Source organism: Saimiri boliviensis, chromosome 7, assembly GCF_048565385.1.
Source record: "Saimiri boliviensis isolate mSaiBol1 chromosome 7, mSaiBol1.pri, whole genome shotgun sequence".
In the NCBI taxonomy this organism is placed as follows: Eukaryota; Metazoa; Chordata; class Mammalia; order Primates; family Cebidae; genus Saimiri; species Saimiri boliviensis.
In genome coordinates this window covers 90,926,998-90,944,481 of record NC_133455.1, presented here as the reverse complement: position 1 = coordinate 90,944,481, position 17,484 = coordinate 90,926,998, and the positions used below count along the sequence as shown (strand labels likewise).

At 37.4% G+C, this 17,484-nt stretch overlaps 1 protein-coding gene across 1 annotated transcript in view; it reads left to right on the top strand.

Moving 5' to 3' along the window:
• ERGIC2 (ERGIC and golgi 2) overlaps window positions 1-17,484 on the top strand; it is a 60,327-nt gene that overhangs the window by 4,833 nt on the left and 38,010 nt on the right. Inside the window, exons 2-3 of the mRNA XM_074403006.1 lie at window positions 5,036-5,169; window positions 10,923-11,018. The gene's annotated coding sequence lies outside the window, so the exon portion shown is untranslated. The remainder of the gene's footprint in view (window positions 1-5,035; window positions 5,170-10,922; window positions 11,019-17,484) is intronic.

Below are 17,484 nucleotides of genomic sequence, written 5' to 3'. Positions count from 1 at the left end.
TACAGGCGTGCACCACCATGCCCAGCTAATTTTTGTATTTTTAGTAGAGACAACATTTCACCATATTGGCCAGGCTGGTCTCCACCTGCCTCAGCCTCCCAATGTGCTAGGATTACAGGTGTGAGCCACTTACTATTTTCAGCCTCTGCTCTTTTTGTTTGTTTTTTGAGACAGAGTCTCGCTCAGTCACCAAGGCAGGAGTGGAGTGCCACAATCTTGGCTCACTGCAACCTCCATCTCCCAGATTCAAGCGATTCTCCTGCCTCAGCCTCCTGAGTAGCTGGGATTACAGATGTGTGCCACCATGCCCAACTAATGTATTTTTAGTAGAGATGGGGTTTCACCATATTGGTCAAGCTAGTCTTGAACTCCTGACCTTGTGATTCGCCCACCTCAGCCTCCCAGTAGCTGAGATTAAAGGTGCCCACCACCACGCCTAGCTAATTTTTGTATTTTTAGTAGAGACAGGGTTTTTACCATGTTGGCCAGGCTGATCTCAAACTCTTCAAATGATCCACCCATCTCGGCCTCCCAAAGTGTTGGGATTACAGGCGTGAGCTACTGCGCCTGGCGTGTTTTTGACCTTGGATTCAGATATCATGAAGAGAATGACCTACAGTTAATGCTAATTGGTTGCTCCAAGAATTTGGTAGCCTGAAACAATATGGCTATACATCTATACAATCTTCATAAAGCCCTGAGAGAATTTTTAGGTGAAAAGATGATGTTTGGGATATAGTCTTTTCTAGACCATAAAGAGCCTACCCAACAGTTAGGTGGCAGAGTAAGGATATGTGCACACATAACACAAGGATCCACATTTGGCAAATGGCATAATGTTGGCACAATCCGAAGTACTTTAAGAAATTAGAGAAGGCTGGGCATAGTGGCTCGTTTCTATAACCCTAGCTTTTTGGAAGACCAAGACAAGAGGATCACTTGAGGCTGAGTTTGAGACCAGCTTGGGCAAAATTGTGAAATCCCATCTCCACAAAAAATATAAAAATTAGCCAGGCCTGGTGGCATCTGCCTGTAATCCCAGCTACTTTGGAGACCGAGATGGGAGGATCACTTGAGTCTGCAACAATGGAGGTTTCAGTAAGCCAAGATCACACCACTGTCATCTGGCCTGGGTGACAGAGTAAGATCCTGTGTCAAAAAAAAAAAAAAACAAAAAAATTAGAGGAGAAGTTATTATTTATTATTTTTTTGAGATGAAGTTTCACTCTTGTTGCTCAGCCTGGAGTGCAATGGTGTGATCCTGGCTCACTGCAGTATGCCTTGCAAGTGATTTTCATGCCTCAACCTCCCAAGTAGCTAGGATTATAGGCGTGCACCACCATGCCCAGCTGATTTTGTATTTTTAGTAGAGACAGGGTTTCACCATGTTGGTCAGGCTGGTCTCGAACTCCTGACCTCAAGAGATCTGCCCACCTTGGCCTGCCAGAGTGCTGGGATTCTAAATGTTAGCCACTGTGCCCAGCCGAGAAGATGTTATTTTTGACCAAAAAGACTTTATGAAGGAGTTGGACCTTGGAGAATGAAGATGAGTTCTGGAAATTAGCTGGGACTGACTTTTTGGCTGGCATGCACATGACAGGTAGAAGAGTAATAAGGCAAAGAGAGGTTAGAATCTGATTGTGGAGAATTGTGAAAGCAAGACTAACAAATGTATATGTTTTTATTGAAATATTTGTTAAACTGCTATTATGAAATTAGTCACAATCAGCATTTTTTAAATGAAACAGGAAATATCAGCATACGTTATTCTTTTTTGTGCTTTGAAGACAGGGTCTTGCTCTGTTGCTGAGGCTGCAGTGCAGTGGCACCATCATGGTTCGCTGCAGCCTCGACCTCCCCAGACTCAGGTGATCCTCCCACCTCAGCCTCTGAAGTAGCTGGGCTTATAGGCACACGCAACTGTGCCAGGTGATTTTTGCATATTTTGTTTCACCATGTTGCCCAGGCTGGTCTCAAACTCCTGAGCTCAAGCAGTCTGCCCACCTTGGCCTCCCAAAGTGCTGGGAGTTTGTATTCTGAGCATGAGCCACTGCGCCCAGCCAGAATTCATTATTCCTTTTTTTTAAACAGAGTTTCACTCTGTCACCCAGGCTGGGGTGTAGTGGCGTGATCTCGGCTCACTGAAACCTCACCTCCCTGGATAGTCTTTTGAGGAGTTTGCATGTTTTTTGGTATATATGTTTAAAAGGAGAAGATAATTCATTTTTTATACATATCTGAAAAGTAAGTAGAAATGAGTTTTAACATAATATGAATAAACAAAACAAATCCACTGTGCTAGCAACTTTTTGTTTTAAATAGATTTCTGGTACAAAATAGAAATCTCCAGTAAATAATTATATAAATAAGCATATATCTTAATTCTCAAATTTTTGTGTATATTTGAGAAAAGTCATAGTTAAAAACATCTCTTGGTTTTTAGTTACTAAAATTATTTCCTGGAGAATTTCTTTTTAAATTTAAGAATGGAATAAATACAATGCTAGAAATTTTTCTTATGTGTCTTCTTTATATATATTTGTATTTTGAATATGTGTAGTATAAAGTGTTTTAATAAGTCTATTTATCTGTTACACTAGAATAACACAATGCCACAGAAAGAACAATAATAATTTCATGATTAGGTGCAATATTTTTATTTTAAAAATTAGTTTATGTTTTGAGTATTCCAAAGATGTATATATTAATACTTTATTGATCTGCTCATTTTTAAAGCAGTGTAAGAAAAGATAAGTCTTATCTCTTGATCAGAATCCTAGTTTTGAACCTATGAAAGAAATGCCTCCATCCTGAGATTTTAATAGAGTTTTAAAATTACTTTTATATAATGTTTTGTTAATACTTTCTCTTTTTTTGAGATGGAGTCTCACTCTGTCGCCAGGCTGGAGTACAGTGGCATAATCTAGGCTCACTGCAACCTCTGCGTCCCAGGTTCAATTGATTTTCCTGCCTCAGCCTCCCGAGTAGCCAAGACTATAGGCACACACCACCATGACTGGCTAATTTTTATATTTTTAGTAGATATGGGTTTCATCATGTTGGCCAGGGTGGTCTTGATCTCCTGACCTCACGATCTGCCCACCTCAGCCTCCCAAAGTGCTGGGATTACAGTTGTGACACATCGCCCCCAGCCTATTACTATTTTTCTAGGGAATAACAATAGAAAACAATATAGGAAGTTGGCCAACCCAAGACAAATGTGGCATTCTAGCTGTTGACCAATTTCTAACAGAAAATTCAGAAAGAAATACAAATGTGCCGCCAGCCATGCTTGGGGAGCCTCGGTTATTTGGTAGCTGTGCTGCGCCTGCAATGTTAAGGCCCTAGGCCTATCTGGTTAATCTGCAGAACCCAGACAATATTATTGTGGAGGCTCCTTGGCCGCAAAACAGTGGATCCTGACAGCAGTGCATCCTAACTTTAGGTCTGTACCTGTGCCTGTCGTGCAGGGGCTCTGAGACTGTTTGTTTAAGGGCTCGCAAATGCTCTCCCCACATCATAAGAAATATTAAAGATTATGCTCCCAGTGATACAGTCTTCATTTTGCAAATAAATGAACATATTTAGGTGAATGAAACTGTCTGTCCTTCGATAATACACATGCCACTAATAGTTTTTCATTTTAAAAGCTGCTTTCTCCTTCTAGGTATTTTTTTAAAATAAGTGATTAACAATGCTTCTCTCTGTTTACTCATCTATAAAATGGAGATAATGATGTCTTAATATGTGTTCATCAGCTTCTGAACATAGCACGTAGAGCCCTGGGGTTGCTCAAAGGTGGTCTCTTCCTTGCTCTCCTCTTCTAACTGATCGCCATACCTGCTCCCAAAATAAATATATTAAGTTTTGAAGAATTTTAAAGAATGCTTTTGAAAAGAAATTTTTTTCTTTGATTCATCTGAATCTTGTTTCAATGTGATATTGAGATATTATCTGAAAATTCCTTCCTCAGTTTAAAAGTTGCTCAGTATTAAAATTCTGGTATTTCTAATACTGGTCTCCTGGAAGTAGTGAGATGGTTGAGAATATTGCATAATGTCCCATGACTAAATGATTAGATATAATGTTTTCAGTGTCTTCAAAGTAGCAGATCCTTCTATCTGCTCAAAAACTTGGTGAGCAGAACCCTTTGGTGAATTTAAGCCTCATTTTCCTTTTCATACCCCAACTTTAATTTGAAGAGGTAAATCACAAAAAATCATCCTTATAAGGCAATTTTCAGACTTTTATGTGTTCAAAATTATTTAGGAAGTTTGCAATCAAATCTTAGAATCATAATTTTGAGTTTTTATTTGATGAGTTATATAAAATTCTGCATTTTTAAAGCAATGTCAGACTTAATGCATATTCCCTAGACATTTCTTTGAAAAACAGTGTACAGGGAGTAAATATAACTTTCAGAGACCATTATGTAAGGGTATAACATCTAGTATTATAATTGTAATAATGCACTGAATTATTATCTTGAGGCACCATGAATCTTAATTGTTTTTTTTTTAGTATTGGAGGAGAAAATATATAGATTAACATTTTTCTTGGGGATTAAAGTTATTAAGGGAAATCCCTATTTTCCAAGAGTTCAAGATAATAAATATTTTTAATATAGATTAGAAATATAGGCTAGGCATGGTGGCTCACGCCTGTAATCCCAGCACTTTGGGAGGTGAAAACAGGAGGATTGCTTGAGGGAGTTTGAGACCAGCCTAGGCAACATAGCAAGCCCCCATCTTTACAAAAAACTAAAAAAATTATCTGGGCATAGTGGTGTGGACCTGTAGTCCCAGCAAATTGGGAGGCTGAAGACGGAATCATTTGAGTCTAGAGTTCAAGGTTGCAGTGAGATATGGTCGTACCTATGTACTCTAGCCTTGGTGGTAGTGCAATACCATATCTCTAATTTTGAAAAGAACAAAAATGTAAAAGAATATGTTTTTAGTAATTATGAAAAATGATTATGACCTCATTAAAAGAGATGTCTATTTGCCCACTCCCTTATGACAAATACTGTCAATAGACAACCTGGTAATAGGAAGAAGTTACTTCTGGAACATGGGAAGCAGTGATTTGATACCATTAAAACCTGGCTTCTCACAATTTTGTCCTCATGGTGATCTATCCTGTTGCTTCAGGAAAAACATATTGAATAAGGTTGGTATGGATAACTCTTACATGTTTTGAACCTTTGCTATACAACTTAATATCTTTCATCTTGCTGAGAAGTGCTACACATATTTCTGAAGTTAAATAATTATTTCAAAACTTTCTTATGTATTTGCCACTTTATCTAAAAGCTGAAGTCTAAACACATACCTTCATGAGTTTTTAATTGATGGAGGCCTACAGAAGATTTCAAAGAAATTAATTTAAAATTTTGATTCTTTATCTTATAAAGTTACTACAAAAACTTAGGAAGTTGAAGCATCAGATGTCCAATATTCTGTACTTTCATGACCTACTAAAATCTTGTTCTTGCATAATGGTTACTTACACTAAAGCTAATGTGAAAACTCGGTGAGGAATGGTTAATCTGGCTCTGTCGCGTAGTAGTCATGCGATCTTGGGTAGGTTATTTAACTTCCCTGTGCCTCAGTTTTATTATTAATAGAAAGGAATAACAGTACCCTGCCCACCTATTCAGCACAGGTGAACATTCAGTGAGAAAGGGGACTGCAGGAACTGTAGCTAAGACATCTCCACTCCCAAGACTGTGCCTTCCCATGGACTCACAGGGGTCTGTAACCAGTTTCTACATTCTTTAACTGTCTCTGCCAGTACACCTCTGCCAGAGGTGTTGCTCACCTCCCTCTTGCTGTCTTTTCAATGCTTCCATCCTGCTTATCACTAATCATGGCTCAGTCCATCATTTGCTTTCTATTCTTTTATAATCAAGTCAGAGAGAACATTTAGAACAGTGCTTCTTAATCTTGGCTGTACAGAATAATCTCTGGGTTGCTTAAAACACACAAACACACACACACACACACACACACACACTCTCACACTTGTAGGCCAGGTTGCATTTTAGACCACTTAAGACACAATTTGAGGAATAGAGAGCTGGCATCAGCATTTCCCCCCTCCTTATCTTGCTTTATGCATTTGATTTTAATTAAACTTATGTTGAAATAATTTTAGGTTCACATACAGTTTAAGAGATCATACAGACATCCAATATACTCTTTACCTAGTTTCTGCTACTGGTAACATCTTGTAGGATACTCATACAATCAAAATACAGAAACTTTCTATCACTCCAAGGATGCTTAGTGTTGCCTTTTTGTTTTGTTTTGTTTTGTTTTCTTGAGACGGGGTCTCTCTGTCACCCAGACTGGAGTGTAATGGTGCGATCTTGGCTCACTGCTACCTCTGCCTCCAGGGTTCAAGCAATTCTTCTGTCTCAGCCTCTTGAGTGGCTGAGACTACAGGCACACACTACCATGCCTGGCTAAGCTTTTGTACTTTTAGCAGAGATGGGTTTCACCATACTGTTCAGGTTGGTCTTAAACTCCTGACTTCAGGTGATCCACCCACCTTGGCCTCCCAAAGTATTGCCCTTTTATAGCGATACCCAATTTACTCTTTCTCAGACCTTTGGCAACCACTAATCTATTCTCTATTTCTGGAATTTTGTCATTTCAAGAGTATTATGTAAAGGGAGCTGCCTACTATGTAACCTTTTGGGATTGGCTTTTTCCACTCAGCACAGTCCCCTGGAGATTCATCCAAGTTGTATTGTGCTTGTTCAATTGTTATTTCCTTTTAATAATTCATTCATTTTAATACATGAATAGTATTACATGGTATAAATATACCACAGTTTGCCTAATGGTACTTCTGTCAAAGCATATCGAGGTTGTTTCTAGCTCTGGGCTATTAGAAATACAGCTCCTGTGGAAATTTGTGTACAAGTTGTGTGGACATGTGTTTTCATTTTGGTGGGATAAATGCCCAAGAGTGCAATTTCTGGGTTATATGGAAATTGCATATTTAGTTTTTTAGTAAACCAAGCTGTTTCTCCATGGTAGTTTTACCATTTTATATTCCCACCAGCAGTGTATGAGTGACCTGGTTTTTCTGCATCCTCACTGGCATTTGGCATTGTCATTTTATTTTTTTAAAAAAGTTAGCCATTCTGATAGGTGTGTAGTGATAGTGAGATCTTATTGTATTTCCCTAATGGCTAATAGTATTGAACATTTCATTTACTTACTTACCATTTTTTAACCTCTTCAGTGATAAGCCTCTTCATCTCTTTAGCCTGTTTTCTAATTGAATTGTTTTCTTACTATGTGGAGTTTGAGGATTTTTTATATATTCTGCCACTAATCCTTTGTCAAATATGTGGTTTGCAAATATTTCTCCCAGTCTTAGCTTGTCTCTTTAGCCTCTTAACAGGGTTTTTCACAAGGCAAAAATTTTAATTTACATGAATTCTAATTGCTCCATTAAAAAAATAGTTTCTCCTTTTGATGTCGAGTTTAAGCATTCTTTGTCTAACCCCAGATTTTACTTTGCTCTTCCTAAATGTTCTGTAGCCTTGGCCTTGCACTTTATATTTAACTTCATGATCCCTTTTCAGTTAATTTTTGTATAATGTGTAAGGTTTAGGTTGAGGTTTCTTTTTCTCTCCTTTTCTTTTTTGTGGTCTAAGGGTCTCTAACTGCTTTAACACCATCTGTTGAATTGCTTTTGTGCCTTTGCCATAAATAAAGTGAGCATATTTGTGTGGGTTTATTTCTGGAATCTTTTTTCTGTTGAGCTATGTGTCTATCCTTTCACATACTACTATATATTATTGTAGGTACATAGTAGGCTTTATATGGAAAAAGTGATTTCTCACAATTTATTCTTGGTGAAAATTGTTTTAGATATGCTAAGGCCTGTGCTTTCTCTTATAAATTTTAAAATAAGCTTGCTGTGTCTATAACAACACTTGCTGTGATTTTAATAGAAATTGCATTAAAGCTATAGCTCAATTTGGGGAGAATTCACATATTTACTATGTTGAGTCTTCTAATCCATGAGATGTCTCTCCAGTTATTTAGGTCTTCTTTGATTTCTGTCGCCAGAATCTTGCAGTTTTCGGCACACATCTTATATTACATGTTCTGCTAAGTGCATATCTAAGTATTTCATTGTCTTCACTGTAATTTTAAATGGCATTTTGTTTGGGTTCTACATGAAATGTGATTGACTTCTTTATGTTGACCTTATATCTGGTCCATCCTGAACCTGGCATTGGTATTTTAAAAATTTCTCCTGAAAATTGTAATGTGCAGCCAAGGTTGAGAAGCACTTTTTAAGATAAAGACCAGTGGTGACATTTAATGCCCTTAAAATCTTGTGGTTTCCAATTTCAGTACCATTCTGCAATCCTTGGGTGTAGACCTGCATGGTTCTGCCTCCTAATATCCACAATCATCATTATAGACATTCCCCCTTCTTTTCAGCCCTTCTTTCCTTACCTTCTTATCTTGATCCTTTTTCCTTTTCTCCTAGGACTTTGCTTCCTACTTAACACCACCTGGTATCAATGATAACATAAGAATTTTTTCTCTTCCCTCTAAGAATTGAGTAACATCTATATCTGTACTTCTTCATTTCTTTTCACTGGGAAGAGTGAGAAGTGACTTTTTTTCCCCCCCATTAAAGACAAGACATTTCCTACCTATAATTTCCAGCATCATTACCTTTATGTGAATATTTGGGCATACTTCTTTCATGTGTTTCCTGTACTATTCTGTGTGTATTTAAGTAGTTGTAATAATATACCTATTGTAACTTTTATTTTATTGTACAGTTTTATTTATGATTTTCAGCATTGCTTCATAATATTAAAGACTTTTAGAATATAATTTTAATGAATACATGGTAGCCTTTCCAAAAAATGGATTGTTTCCTTTAAAAAAATTTTTTTAATGATGCTGGATTGACTATCCTTGAATATATATTTTTCCCAGGTCTAAGATTGTATTAAAATAAACTTCCTAGAAGTAAAATTGCTGGATTTAGGGTATGAATATTTTAAATATTCTTGACATAGTTCTAAATTATAAACATAGCTGGGTGGAGTGTAACTTGATACATCCTTTTTTGTCTTTTCAAAAATCAGGCAATGTAGCAATAGTTGCTATTTTTTAAAGTACATGTCTCATAGTCCAACAATTCTACTTTCCAGGAATATGGCACAACCATATAGCTTTATTATCTGGAATGCTTGATGCAGCTTATAAGAAAAAAAGAGATAATAGTCTAAATATTCATTTAGATTTAATAAATTGTGATACATTCATTAACTGAATGATATGAGTTGATGTGATCATAATCTAATAAATGAAAAAAAAATCAAAATAAGAAAAGTAGTTGGTAGGCTGGACATGGTGGCTCACGCCAGTAATCGCAGCACTTTGAGAGGCCGAGGTGGATGGATCGGATTACCTGAGGTCAGGAGTTTGAGACCAGCCTGTGCAACATGGTGAAACACTGTGTCTATTAAAAATACAAACATTAGCTGGGCATAAGGTGGGTGCCTGTAATTCTAGCTACTTGGGAGGCTGAGGCAGAAAAATCTCTTGAACCTGGGAGGTAGAGGTTGCAGTGAGCCGAGATTGCACCACTGCACTCCAGCCTGGGTGACAGAGTAAGAATGTGTTGAAAGAAAAGAAAAAAGGAAAGAAGAGAAGAGAAAGAAAAGGAGAGAGAGAGAGAGAGAGAGAGAAAAGAGAAAGAAAAAGAAAGGAGGGAAGGAGGAAAGAAGGAAAGAGGGAGGAAGGAAGGAAGGAAGGAAGGAAGGAAGGAAGGAAGGAAGGAAGGAAGGAGCCAATTCATTAAAAAACGATATGTTGGCAGAGGGAAAATGGTGTAGCTCAAGAAAATTTGACAGAAAGTGAAATGATAGAGCAATCATTATCTGTAAGGTAGCATAGCATAAGATTTGGATGTGCATAGGAAGGTAAGTAGTAAAAGAACAGACAAGTTTCAAGGAGTTCATAAAATTTTATTAAGAGCAGTAAAAATAGAGAACAAATTATTGAAATAAATGAGCCAGGATAGTAGATAGGCTGAAGTATTAAAGTATATAAAAGCCTGAATCAGAACAGCATGGAAAATAAAGGTGCGTGTGTGTGTGTACTTGAAAAATTTAAAGTACTACAAATGTGATTCTTCGCCATTCCTCACATGATGAAGTTGAAGAAGGAAGACAGGTATACTTTTCTTTACTGTCACTTGAGATCAACAAGGTGATGTCCTAGAGGCACATGGACAAAGGACAGAAGTATTTTTTAAAAATGATTATGAATGAGAAACCAAGAGCCACACATCTGAGTGTAGGGCATATGTTCCTATTGTCCTGGGAGGATATGGTAATACTTGGAGCAAACTGCTAAGATATAAATTGGGCTGATCCCTTTTGAGTAACAGATAACATTTTCTGGAAGACTTAATTAATTGCAGCATTTAAAAGAATAATGTTGGCCAAGTGCATGGCTCACACCTGTAATCTCAGCACATTGGGAGGCTGCAGCAAAAGGATCATTTGAGGCCAGGAGTTTGAGAACAGCTTAGGCAAAATAGCAAGATCCCATCTACAAAAAAAAAAAAAAAAAATTAACCACATTAGATGGTGCATGCCAGTAGTATTATACTAGCTAGTTAGGAGGCCTAGGAGGCAGGATCACATGAGCCCAGGAGTTAGAGGTGGCAGTGGGCTAAGATTGCATCACTGCACTCTACCAAAATGACAGAGTAAGACTTTGCCTCAAAAAGAGTGGGGGTTACTGTTAGGTCAAAGTAAATATTTCCAGGGCTGTCACTGAAGAGCAAACAACATAGACAATATTAATATCAATCCTGTAGATTAAATGATATTTACCTTTCTCTTTAACATCCTTTTTAATTAGGAGAGTTTTCATCACCAATCTGGTGCCAGAGAAAGATGATAAAACAAATTTACCTTACATGTATGACTGCTGGATGGGGAACAACTGAACCTCATAGTGAGTATATGCACCACCTCCTCCAACATTAAAATCCAAACAAACATGTGACATCTAAGTGTAGTCTGCTTATTCATTTTCAGTTTTTCTCTTTTTAATATGAATAATGGTGTGAAAAGTCTTTTAAAATAATGGATCTAAAGGTGACTTCCTTGGTTTTAGGTTATTATAGTCATGAATACCAGTTTATTGATACTTATAAAAACTTGTATTCAAGAATATCTAGTGATTTTATTACCTAATATTTATAAGTCTCATTTCCATGTAATTACTCTCCAATTGTACTGTAAACATATGTAAATTCAGACACCAATACACAATTATTTTTATAGCAGTGAAACTCAAACTTGAAGGTATGAGCCAATTTGTAACCACGTGAGGCATTTTTCTGAAATGATGCATTGGTATGAATGGTAAATAGGTGGAACAGATTATGCAAAAATAGCCCATGTAAAGATTAACCCATGAGTTTGGCTTCACTTCTACTGTATTGTACAACTGAGTTAACAAGTTACAGATATCCAATAGACTAGGGTGAATCAGAAGGTAGTTTCCATTGTCAGCCTCTAAACATAACGTTTATTCAGCAAAGTCAAAAGAATGAGAGCACAGTGAAACCAAGGGAATCAAGTATAGGCTTAACATTGAAAAAGGAATTGTATTGATCGCTTCATCAACAACTGATTTGGTTCTAAACTTTTTCCTTCTATGAGGTGATATTATTTTTCTCTCTTCCTAGAATTGTAGTGAAGATAAAAGGGATGCTTACAAAATAGTTTTGGTATTTCTGTTGTATAAGTTAAAGTGGAATAATATTAGGTCTTTATAAATCACCTAACAACATCATTCTAGTGCTCAGAGAGAAAAATAGTGGGATTTACCCTGAGAGTCTATCTATATATAGGGCAATCTCTGTGTTAGCCTTTAAAAGCATCTGCCTAGGTTTATATGTGTTTTATATTCTTTTGTGCTAAAGGATGAATTTTCTAAAATGGTACAGCAGGCAAAGGTATCTCTGATTATTAGTACCTCTTGCCAAAGCCACCAGGGTATGGATACTGAAAACACCAACATATTCAGAAGAGCTGCAGGATCATCTTCCTGCATGGTAATTCAAGGATTGCATTGATGAGTCTAGGAATTTTCTTTTCAGAATGTCTCACAAACAGGCGTTTACTGATCCATAAAGAGGGAAAAATGCATGTTAGTTTTAAAAAGAAAGGCAAGAAGAATAAATACATTGCTAAGTTACTTTAAAAACAAATGAACTGTGATTACTAACTTGACAGTTGAAGTGAACTCAGTTCTCAAAAGAAATTATTCATTACTTGACTGAACTATGTGAAATTGCTGGTATTCAATATTTTTTGACCTACAAACATGATTATTTATTTTCTTTCTCTCTCTCTCTGTCTCTTTCTTTTCTTTTCTTTTTTTTTTTTTTTCCTCAGATGGAGTTTCGTACTTGCATTCTTGCCCAGGCTGGAGTGCAGTGGCACGATCTTGGCTAACTGCAACCTCCAACTTAAAGGTTAATGTGATTCTCCTGCCTCAGCCTCCCAAATAGGTGCGATTACAGGCATACACCACCATACCCGGCTACTTTTTCATATTTTTAGTAGAGACAGGGTTTCACTATGTTGGCCAGACTGGTCTGGAGCTCCTGACCTCGTGATCTGCCCACCTGGGCCTCCTAAAGTGCTGGGATTACAGGTATGAGCCATCGCACCCAGCAGATCATTTCTTATGATTCAGCTGCATAGCTGAATTAGGTGACTTAGTGCACATACTGCTGGTAGCATTGAAAACATAAAGAAGTTTCATGTAACTGAAAACCATCATTTGGGCATTTATATAGGTGCTTGAAAGTTTCTTCATGCAGAGTCTATAGTCAGCATTAAGTGAATTTATGCTAACCTAAACCTTATCTTTCAGTCTCTCCTTGAAGGTATAGATTTAATCCTTTCGAGAGATCTGTCACACCAACCAATTACCTGAGTGGCCATAGTTTTCTGTTAGGTTGTGGGCAGAAATCAGAGAGATAAGAAAAGAACTTGTACCCTGCCTGACCATCATGGGCAGCTGGGGTTTCTGTCAGCCAGGAATCAGGTATTTGGGAGAACTTCTCTTTTTGCTGGTTGCAGGGAGATTCTGAAAGACCACTGCAGTGTGCCCAACCTGAAAAGTACAAGCCTGTTGACATTGTGAGCTGAGGCAGCAGTCACTGACATCCCACTGCACCGTCTTCACAAGAATTTCTGCCTGCAGGGATTGGATCACATCTGTCATTGGAGAAGAAGTGTGATCACTGAAAGAGCAGTATGGTACAATTGTGATTAGAAATGGGAGGCCAGGCATGCTGGCTCACACCTGTAATCCCAGCACTTTGGGAGGCTGAGGTGGGTGGATCATGAAGTTAGGAGTTCAAGACCAGTGTGGCCAACATGGTGAAACCCCATCTCTACTAAAAATACAAAAATTAACTGGGTGTGGTGACATGTGCCTGTAATCCCATCTCCTCAGGAGGCTCAGGCAGGAGAACTGCTTGAACCCAGGAGGTGGACGTTGCAGTAAGTGGAGATCATGCCACTGCACTCCAGCCTGGGTGACAGAGGGAGACTCCATCAAAAAAAAAAAAAAAAAAAAAAAAGAAAAGAAAGAAAGAAAGAAAATAAAAAAGATAATAGTACACCTGAAAAATGAGTGTCTTCTCAGTGCCGAAATATTCAGTGTTACTTCCACCCATCATTGTGATTGCAGAGGCTGGTGTTGGTGTGTTTGTACATTTAATATTAAACATTGGTCACAAAAGTTAATGTTGTTTCATGCCTCCTGGGAACTTACAATTTAAATTGTTCAACTCATATCTTGCATACAGTGTGTATGCCATATATTTTGAATAGTATTATATACACTGGTACTATTTTTTTCTACTTTGGCAAACACTGGAAGATAAGAAGGGCAATATTATTCAATCCATATAATTCTTAACTTTACTCACAGGGATACAGGCTGGAAACTTCTCTGAGCACAAATAGATAGGAATGGTCCCTGCTAGTTTCACAATTGTGATGAGGAGTGGACATTTAAGAGATTATGTCTCAGGCATATCAACTGACCTTAAAAATTTTAGATAAAATTTTAGGATATTTAATCTGTTTATAAGGTATTTAATTTATCTGAAGCTCAGGTTGTCTCAATCCCCTTGCCTCTGTAGGCTGTAGCCAAGAATGAGGGAGGAACTAAGGAAGGTCACTGAGCCAGAAGAATAGATGTCAAAGTCCATCACAGAAATCTGGAATAGGATGAGTAGGAGCCTGAAGCAACATTTTTTTTCTTATTTTACACATTCTACCAAAATTTGCTATTTGGTTTTCAAGAATGCAGCATTCCAAAAGGGTGTATGATTCAGCTTTAGGTAAGCACATGTATAATCAAATGAGACAGCAATTCATGGGAAATAGAAAAATTACATATATATTCAAACAACTTTGAAAAGCATATCATGCAGGGCTTCCTTCCTATAGAACTCAATATTGTGAGTAGATTATAAAAGTTTGAATTATGTAGCTGCCATTTCTGTAGATAAAAACATCTTGAAAATTAGCTACTTTATGTGATTCAGCCTAATAATTGTAATTACAATAATACATCAAGATGTTAGGTTCAGTACATCCACGTTATGAAAATTTTCCTCTTCAGAATTAAAGTACAAAAGCTGATATACTTAAATTAGGAATCCTTAACTCTCGGACAAAATGGTACGTCTCCCAAATATTTCTGTCTGTATTTTAGGCTGGAGGTAACCGAGGCTTCACTGAAACTGGTTAATCTTTTTCTAATGAATCTTCATTTAAAAGTTGGAAGGCAAGTATGAGCACAAGATATCTCTGTAATGGTATTAGAAAATAAAACCTGTCTTTTCTCACTCTCTCTTTTAGCCTCTTTCTATCTCTCTTCCTTTCCTTCAACCTCTTTTTCTTCTCTTCCCCACTGCCTGTTCCCTTTTACCTTCCCCCTTTCTAACCCCATCCCTCTGGACCTCTTACACTCTTTCACCTTTTCAATCTGTCTCTCTTTTTTCACCTCTGTTAATCTTTTTTCTTTCTCAATCCCTCTACTTTTTTTTCATCAATAACCTCCCTCTTCCCCTTTCCTTTCTCCCTCTCCCCCTTTCTTTTCTTCCTCTCCCCAATCTCTTGTACTCTTTTAAATTCTCATCCTCCTCCTCTCTCTCAATCCCTCTTGCTTTCTCAATGCCCTCCATCTCTCTCCTTCAACCAACCTCCCTTCCCTTCCCTTTCTCTTCTCTTTCTGTCAACCTTTCCTTTCCTTTGCAAATGCTACAAGGAGATATTATTATAAATGTCCTAGTAATTACTAAAAACCCTCTGTGTGAATATTGATTTAAAGCTTCCACTTTCATTGATTTAAGTTATACTTTTGGATAAGAACACCAAGGAAAATGAAAGATGAGATTTGCAATAAGGATTCTCTACTTCTCATGTTAATCTGTTTTATACCATTTTTACTTTGTCTTTTGGGAACCTTTCTCTTCTTTTTGGTACTTAGCACATCACTTGTCATATTAAAGGTGCTCAATGAATATTTGTTACAAGAGTGGCCAGGCTGCAAGTTCAGTTGACAGATCTATGGAATGCCCACAAGCACCTCAAAGTCAGTACATCCCAAGTGGATCTTTTTGTCTTTTTTTTTGGCGGGGCAGGGGGGTGGGGGTTGTAGATAGAGTCCCACTCTGTGGTTCATTTCAGCCTATTAATTATATTAAAATATTGCACACAATGCTTTCTAGATAGAAATGATTGCTTTGTTGAAAAAGAGATATCAGATGGCATAGACTGTGGATAGACTAAAAAGTATTTATCCATCAGCTGATTATAACGTCTGAACTTGTCATGTGAAAAACCGATTTAAGACTTTTAAGGCTGGGTGCTATGGCTCACTCCTATAATCCTAGCATGTTGGGAGGCTGAGGTGGGTGGATTATTTGAGGTGAGGAGTTTTAGATCAGCCTGGCCAACATGGTGAAACCTTCCCTCTACCAAAAATACAAATATTAGTCTGGTGTGGTGGCAGTTGCCTGCAGTCTCAGCTACTTGGGAGGCTGAGGCACCTCCTTGAACCCAGGAGGTGGAGGTGAAGGTTGCAGTGAGCCAAGATCACGCCACTGCACTCCAGCCTGGGCAACTGAGTGAGAGACTCTGTTCCCCTCCCATAAAAGACAAAAAGATTCATTTGGCATGTACTGACTTTGAAGTGCTTGTGGGCATTCTACAGTAAAAATTATTCATTTATTAGTTTATCTCAATATTGCTGCTTACTTGCTGAAACTTTTACTCAAACTAGAGAAAGAAAAGAAAATGGCATGGAAATACCTTTTCATCATCTTTACTAAATACAGGTTGTTATGGAACAGTTACTAGTCTCAGTCTAAAACCTATCTTCTGCAGTCTAAAACCTATCTTCTGCAGGTAATACATAATGGACTTTTTAAAGCAAATGATTTTTCAGATGTAATGCCACTGATAACACAAGATTAAGTATCCATCTCTTTTTAAAGTTAATCAGGTTTCAATCTTCAGGGGAAATTAAGTTTTGTCTTCACTGGGTAGATTAGGAAATGGTGAATTGTTTTGTAAATAAGCAGGATCAAATTAGTCAGTTTTGCTACACCGGGAAATCCAGCTCTCATGGGATAGTTGTTACCCTGAAAGTAGGATACCCTGGAAACCAAGGATCAAGTGTAACTAAGTGAACAACAGCCAGCCTCCATCCAACCAGGAGCCCACACTCACAAAGAAGGAAGAGTTGCTGATGCCTTTTTGGCAAATATAAAAAAGCATTTTAGATGTATATTAATTTACTTAATCCTCCTAACAACTCTGAGATATCATGCTAATTTTACAGATGAGCAAATAGAGACGCAAAGAGATAAAATAATGTGGCCAAGGTCACATGCTAGTAAGTTGCTGATCTGGAATTTTAACCCAGGAAGTCATGTCTCCAGTGACTATGATTCTACCCACTACATTATGCTTCTTAAGCATGTCAAGAAAGTGAGAGCTTCAAATTGATTTAATTAGACTAACTTTGAACGTCTGAAAATAAAATTGATTCATTGAAAACTTTTCATCCATCCTTACTTTGGGGGATGGTTTCAATTTAGTGAAATTTAATATTTCAGTAAAGTTTAATTCCCTACATAAAACATTGTGATTTTTGCCTTTGAAGCACAGTTTAGTATTGTGATCAAGATTTCCCTGACTCTCACAGCTGTCTGAATTTGGGTACATCACTTCACTACCCCTTGACTCAAATTCCGTATTTATTAAACAAGTAAATACTGGTATTACCTTCTAAGAGTGTTGTGAGGATACAGAGATTTTTTAAAAAAGCAGTTAAAGCTTTTAAACGGTAATTATTGCATAAGCATTTGTCATAATTA